The sequence below is a fragment of the Arvicola amphibius genome, chromosome 13, assembly GCF_903992535.2.
Source record: "Arvicola amphibius chromosome 13, mArvAmp1.2, whole genome shotgun sequence".
Classification (NCBI taxonomy): domain Eukaryota; kingdom Metazoa; phylum Chordata; class Mammalia; order Rodentia; family Cricetidae; genus Arvicola; species Arvicola amphibius.
This window is the reverse complement of record NC_052059.1, coordinates 4,864,193-4,872,182: the sequence shown is the minus strand read 5'-3', so window position 1 is coordinate 4,872,182 and position 7,990 is coordinate 4,864,193. Positions and strand designations below refer to the sequence as shown.

At 43.8% G+C, this 7,990-nt stretch overlaps 1 pseudogene; it reads left to right on the top strand.

The window, feature by feature from the left end:
• Positions 1-1,910: 1,910 nt before the first annotated feature.
• On the top strand, positions 1,911-2,010 carry LOC119800546 (annotated as a pseudogene).
• Positions 2,011-7,990: the final 5,980 nt, after the last annotated feature.

Sequence of the window (7,990 nt, the reverse complement as noted above, 5' to 3'; positions counted from 1 at the left end):
TTTTGAGACAGGGTTTCTCTGTAGCTTTGGAGCCTGTCCTGGAACTAGCTCTTGTAGACCAGGCTGGCCTCGAACTCAGAGATCCGCCTGCCTCTGCCTCCCGAGTGCTGGGATTAAAGGCGTGCGCCACCGCCGCCCGGCTACAATTTTGCTTTTGCGTGGTGGGATTTATCAGACATTTCCCTGAGAGCATCGGATTAAATGGTGGGGAAAGGTCACACTAAAAGCCTGTTGTCAGTAGTGAGAACACACTGAATGACTTGTCAAGGGAGTCCAAACACTCTCTTTAGCTTAGGTAAAATGTGGGTGAGAACTGCAGGGCTTGCAAGCTAGGCACCCCTTGGCAGGGAGGCTGTGGAAGTTCCCTTGGAGGAGAACTTACTTGTGTCTTTTATAATCTTTTTTCCTTTTCTACTTTTTTAAATTTGTGTGTGTGTGTGTGTGAGAGAGAGAGCACGTGTGCTGTGCATGTGCACGTGCATATACATGCCCGCATGCTTGTGCATCTGCACACGGTGACCAGAGCTTGTTGCTTGCTTGGGCAGCCTTCCTTTGCCCCGTTCTGCTTTTGTTGTTGTTTTGGACCTCTCACTGACTCCAGAGCTCATCAATTCCTCTAGATGAGCTGACCACTGAGACTTCCGTCTCTTCTCTCCCCCGAACACCAATGGCGTGCACTCATAAAAGCACAGCAGCCTCACATGAGTATCAGGAATGAAGACTACGTCCTCAGGCTTGCCTGACAGGCCCTTCACCACAGAGTGACCGTCCCTAATTGCTTCTTGGCTATTAGGAGGAATGTTTACTCAGATGCCGCTAGGTGCAAAGCACTAAGCAGAGCGCTATAGCTCTAACAAGGTAAGAGTCCTACTTAATGTCTGTCCTTGGGGAGCTTCCAGACCATTTGCGTCCGCCTGCTAACGGAGCAAAGAAAAAATGCTCCAAATATCCCCTAGAAGCCACTCAGATATCCACATGTATAGCTTTTATACGTGAGCTAGGGACAGGCAGGGACAGAGCAAAGTTTGTGGCCTATGCACAAACAAGAAGCACCGCCCCCTGATTTATGGTAGGAAACATTAGGAAAGAGAAAACAGTCTCTACGAAATGTGCTTCTACCTAGACTTTTCCTTCCCAAGCTTGTAATTAAACTAAGTTTATCTGTCTTGCTGCAGAAAAATTGAAGAGTACTTTCAAAACTTTCTTTGTTAAAATGAAATGTAAATGTTTTGAAGCCCAAACCCATTTGGAAAATGCAAACATCTTAATTTGCTGAGAGAACTAATAATTATCCACACTGATTTTTTTTTTTACACCTAATCCCATGCGTGCTTTACCATCCACATTAATGATATCAGTGTCTGTGAAACATTCCAAGCCAGGACGTGTTGAGACATCTTCAATCTCCCTCTCCCTCCATCCACCTCTTCCTATTTGATCACTCTTATTGGCTCTACCCCTGTAACATTTTTCTCCTTTTTATTGTTTTGCTTCTATTATCCTTTTTATTTGAAGTCTCATTTCTCCTTCAGACCCCACCAACTGCTTACGTGGTATTTCTCAGATTCTGTCAGTGAATGCTTAGAGAGCAGTCTGTGTGATTTGCTACTTGATATTAGAACTAACACACTTACGTCTTTAATCAAGAATCCAAACCTGGCCTCCGGCTCCGGGGCCCGTCATTTATTTGATGCCTCCACATGCTATCCCATTACACTTTCATTACTTTTCCAACCAACTTTTGCAGTTGCCATGCGACGTGACAGGCTCACCACAGACTCTTCACGCTTACATATCATTGCTCTTAGTTCATCTGAGCCCCTCCCCAGCTGCTTTCCATTCCCCCCCCCCGCAGTTAGTGCCTTCTCTTTTCTTATCACATAGAGAGGCCATGTAAAAATATTTGTTCGTGTGCTAGACTCTTCAATATACTAAACCTGGAATGATACAGAGAAGATCAACGCGGCCCCTCCACAAGGATGGCACATTTTTGAAGCATTACATATTTTTTTTCCAGAAAATTTAAGGTTGTAGTGGAAAATAAGCATTTGTGCATTGTTGATAAAGGCTAGACTAGTACAACTGGAGAGAAATTTAGCCTTTATCCACATTTAATGATGTATGCTCTTTAACTTGAAATCTATTGTGGCAATATATTCTAAGGAAAACGTGGTAAAAGTTATGGCTGTACTAAATGCATTTTAGCTTCCCGTTTCTAAGGAGCACAATAAATGCTTTCATATGTTCTAAAGTTAAAAAGTATTTGTTTGGTAAAGATGAGGGCCGCATCTGGTGGTAGGAAAATCACTGAGTTAGCTACTAGTGAGAAAAGGCCATCAAAGAGCAGAAAGAGCTGGCAGACCCACCTTCTCAAGTCACTGAAGGGCTCGCATCTGAGGTTAACAAGAATCACACCTGTGGAGGCTTCAGAGAGGATGGTCCCCACGGGCGTGACTCTTATCAGGCGGTGTGGATTTTTTGGAGCGGGTATGACCTTATTGGAGTGTCACTGCTGTAGCGGGCTTTGAGATTTCCTATGCTCAGGATGCCACTCAGTGAGTCAGTTGACTTCCTCTTGCCAACCAGTTAAGATGTAGGAAACTTGGCTCCTTCTCCGGCACCCATGTCTGCCGGCATACCACCATGTCACACCGTGATGATAATGGAGTGAACCTCTGAAGATGTAAGCCACCCCAGTAAAATGCTTTCCTTTGGAAGAGTTTCTGTGGTCATGATGTCTCTTCACAGCGATAGAAACCCTGACTAGAACAGCCCTTGAGTCCAGGTGGGTCATGGGGAGTGGCTACAGGGAACAGAAGCTCCCAGAAACCATGGTACATGACCCCCTAACTTAGATCTGGGCAACAGCCAAAGGGAGTAATTGGCTATTTACTCCAAACATGAAGAAATGACTGCTCAGTTTAAACACGACCGTTTTCTCTTCCCTCCACCCCAGGATGTTTCTGTTCTGTTGCTGGGAAATGAGAGCATTCTCACCTTCCCATTCCAAGTCTGGGGACGTATAACTCAGTAAATTATTTCCTTCACTTTTGTCTCCGTAGGTCGTCCCCGATCATTGGTTGTTGGACCGGGTCCGCCATTTTCTCGTCGATCTTTCCCATGAGCTTGCTTCCAACTCCTGACTAGCTTACACCCAGTCTTCCGTTCCTGACGATATGCCCCCAGTCTCCCCAACGTTCTCCTCCACCTAACACACCCCAAGTTCTCTCCAGGCGGAGCATCACACTTACTGCCTGTGTAGCAAGCCGTTCCTGGGCTTCCGGTGTGGCTGGCTCACCCTAGTCCTTCTGGAATAAGCTGCAGGAAGCAACACTCGTTTCTCTGTCCAGGGCCACTGACGGTGCTCGCTCTCCAGCCCATCACCTTCACTGTCTCCTGCAGCATTTGACACAGCCTTGGTCGGCATCCTATCGGTAACAGTTCCATCCTTCAGTGGCTCTTCTTTTTTTACCTAAACTTCAACTCATGACGGAACGTACAGTATCTACTTTAAAAATACAAACAGTCTGGCTCCTTCCCACCACCTCTTCTGCTATTTCTTCGTCTTAAACTGAGCCATTGTTACCTCTTTTATGGTTACTGGAAACGTTTGGCCACTTATAGTCTATCCTGACAAAATAAAGTAGTCCAATTGACTATAAGTGGTTCACATACTTCCATGACTCTCTCCTCTCCCCTCTCAGAAGTAAATTTTTATAATGTCCCACCAGCCATAATATGATCAGTTTTCCAGCCTTTAATTTCTTTCTAATTTCTTCTGTACTGTTTTCATTTTTCTGGTATTTAAATTCTTGAGGGCAAACATTATTATTTTCATTGCTTCCCAATGTAAGCCATGTAACTAAGTGTACCTTGCACTTTATGTATTATATATACATTTCATTATATGTTTTAGATTAAGTGAAATAATTATGTCTATTTCTTCATCCCTTCCCCTCTCCGTTGGAATGTAGGATTCATGAAAGCAGATCTTGATTGGCCTTGTTTCATGGTGTAGCTCAAGCCTCCAAAGCAATATGGTGAATGCTCAACAAATCCTTGTTGAAGCCATAACTGCACTAGTGTAATGTAGTGTTACTTACATTATACTGCCTTAATGAACATCTCTTATGCATACAGATAGCAGTTCCCATGCTTCACTGACAGGTGCTATCTATGGTGGGTGAGGAAGGTTATACAACAAAGCCAAAAAAAATCAGCCATTCACATGCATAGGAATTCTGAAATTTAATACTTAGGGACACAGTGGCTTCAAAGTCACAATGGTGTAGGGAACGAGAGTATGTCAGTCTAGGTCACCATTCTGTCTGTGATTTGCATTGACTCTACAAAGGCTTCTAAGAACTTCCCGAGGAAGAGGTTAGTGTTCTCTGCAAACTGTGTAACCATGCAACTTGGGGGCAGAGCCTGCCTACATCATCAAGAACAAAATCACTTCAGTGGATAAGAACACTTTTTTTATTCTTTATTTCATCTTTAAAGTTGTATGTGTATAGGTGTATGTCTGTGGACCGTTGTGTTTTTGGTGCCCGAAGAGGACAGAAGAGAGTGTTAGATTTCCCGGGAATGTTGCAAGCATCCTATGTTGCTGGAAATCAAACCCAGTTCTCCTGGAAGGACAATCAGTCCTCTGAACTACTGAGCCATCTCTCTACCCCGGACTCACTCTTGAAAGGGAGGTTCATACAGCCAACCAGATATGCGATCTATTTTGTTTTTCATCTGCTTTGAAGGGGATGCTCATTTCTGCATTGCCGTGTGCAAACACAGGGGATCCAACACTGTTCTCTGGGATTATTTGGTTCTCGAATCCCTCCAGGGTGTCCTCGCCACTCTCAAAGGCAGCTTCTTGTACCAATGGGAAAAGGAAGACGCTGAGATGCAATTTTATCTCCCAACTGAACTTGATTAAATGAGAACTGTTCTAATCAAAAGTTTGAATATTGGGGCGGGGGGGGGGGGACAGTGCAATACTGGTAACAGGTTTGAGTGTATTGGGAAGAACAGAGGAAGAAAAAATAAAGTCAACATAGACAAAGAATCTGGCAAGAAGGTAATGGTAGTAAAGCTTATTAAGGCAGAAAATTAGGTGAACAAATTGTCTCACAGACAGCTAAGTGTTAAGCTTATTACTAGACTGGCAGAGGAAGTGGAAGAAAGCTTTTTGAAAACATTATTTTATTATTTTAATAATTTATGTAGGAATCATAGTAGCTGCAATCTGTTAGCCAGGAACAATTGCCAGCTGGTATCGTCCTGGAGTAGCTATAGCAGGCCGAACGCAAATATGTTTTTCCTTTCACCTGGAGAGCATTCAGCTTTAGAAAGTTTCAATTCATTTTCTCCAGAATTTGGCGTCTGCCCTCGTAGATAAGGAAGCCTGTTTATTGAATGATTTAAGAGCTTTGATTGGGTTTACAACGAGTTCTACTGTGGCACTAGAGAGATCACACCTGGGACAGAAAGGGTGTTTACCCAACCAAAGTTACCTATTGTTGGAAATGGATTCCTGAGCACACACCTGAATTATCTCTGCAATTGTTCTGAGTCTATGCATTGTTTTTCTTCCAGTTACCTCAAAGAAGCGGTGGCACCCCATCAGTTATTTTAGTGAAAGCAAAAACAACAACAACGAAAATGGTTTTGTAGGATTATAATATCTGTGAACACTGTTATGAGAGCATACGAACTTAAGGACACACACGTTACCAGTCACAGCTGTTGAACACTCTTATGAGGGCATACGTACTCATGGACACACACGTTACCAGTCACAGCTGTTGTACTCTCTTATGAGGGCATATGAACTTAAGGACACACACGTTACCAGTCACAGCTGTTGAACACTCTTATGAGGGCATACGTACTCATGGACACACACGTTACCAGTCACAGCTGTTGTATACTCTTATGAGGGCATACGTACTCGTGGACACACACGTTACCAGTCACAGCTGTTGAACACTCTTATGAGGGCATACGAACATAAGGACACACACGTTACCAGCCACACAGCTGTTGAACACTCTTATGAGGGCATACGTACTCATGGACACACACGTTACCAGCCACACAGCTATTGAACACTCTTATGACGGCATATGTACTCATGGACACACACGTTACCAGTCACAGCTGTTGAACACTCTTATGAGGGCATACGTACTCGTGGACACACACGTTACCAGCAACACAGCTGTTGAACACTCTTATGAGGGCATACGTACTCATGCACACGTTACCAGTCACAGCTGTTGAACACTCTTTTGAGGGCATACGAACATAAGGACACACACGTTACCAGCCACACAGCTGTTGAACACTCTTATGAGGGCATACGTACTCATGGACACACACATTACCAACCACACAGCTGTTGCGTTTTACAGTGCTTTCTTCTGAAATTTTCACACATGTCCTGTTTTAATAACAATGCTAACGATTTATGATTGGCACCGTCTTTCCCTTGTTTATCTGGAAGCTATAACTAGACACCATAACATTGCAGGGTAGGAAATTGCTCTGTTTTGCCTAGCGAGCCATGGAGAGAGGGAAAATAACTTAATTGTTCTGTAGCAATTTTGTTGTCTCTTCCTGCCTCCTTCCTCAGAGGGTCTCAAGAGGAAATTATGAGCATTACGAGCTGTGTTGTTGATGATCCATGGGTTTCTTCACTGGAGATTTGCATGTATTTCAGGGTATCACAAGCTTCTAATTTTGACTTTGCTTTCGCCTGACTTTTCTTAGTTCAGTTTCCTCATCGCTGAAATGAGAGTTTACCCACTTGTGTATAAAGACTCTACTTAGCTGTGAGGAATAAAGCCATATTCTAGGAAATATGGTATTTCTCCAATAAAATAGCATGCAAAGGCATAATGACCTTTTACCTGAAGTGAACTATTTCTCTCTCTCTCTCTCTCTCTCTCTCTCTCTCTCTCTCTCTCTCTCTCTGTGTGTGTGTGTGTGTGTGTGTGTGTGAGTGTGCGTGCGTGCTCTTGTGTGTTTGTGCATGTGGAGGCCAGGGGACAGCTTGGGATGTTGTCCTCAAATGTCATCCACTTATTATTTGAGGCAGAGACTATCACTGGCCTGGAACTTGCCAAGGAGGCTAAGCTGGCAGGGCAGTAGAGTTCTAGTGATCTATTTATCTCTTGTCTCTGCTTCCCTGGCAGAGACACCGAGGTTACAAGCACTGAGCATCACATCCTTCCAGGTTTCAAAAAAAAAAAAATATAGCTCTGGAAATTGAAACCCAGGAACTTGTCTATGCATCTCATCAGTTTTCACCCCAGCCTTAAAAACAAAACAAAACAAAACAGAAACCCCTGTGTCAACTTGGTGCATTTAGGAAATATTTTCTAAGTTTATTGTGCTCTTCTTTAGAAGACAAGGGAGAGTAGTGTGATGTCATTAAGAGAATTCTAAAGGTTGCATGAGAGAAGATAGAGCCCAGAAAGCTGTAGAGAAGCCGCTTCATTATACCTTTCTTAGGGATGCAGACCTCCACAGCATCAAGAATGGTAGGGTATGGGTGGCAATTGTTAAAAGTTGAAAAGACTGGAAGCAGAGGTGGGAAGAACCCTACCTGTCTAGAACAATCAAAAAAAAAAAAAACCCTCCAATGAGGGTTAGCATTCTCAAAAGAGATCTGGATTTTAACAGGTAGTTGCTCACGCGGGCAAGGCAGAAGAGGCCAGCGCAGTGGAAGAAATAGGACAGGTAAAAAGGCTCGCTGCTGTGAAAGTGTGGGATACCACACCTGCTGGAGATGTCTGGCTGGTAAGTAGGAGGGCCACGGTTAGCCTAGGTCAGGAATTCACACCGATTGCCCCAAATTTCAACATGCTCTGTATCTCTTGGCAAACAACTCTAGCAGGTCCAGGCACTGTGGGTCCCGTCCTCTCGTATGATGTGAACTAGTTGGCGTATCCATTTATTATCTGAAAATCGTAATTGTCCTTTAAGTAAA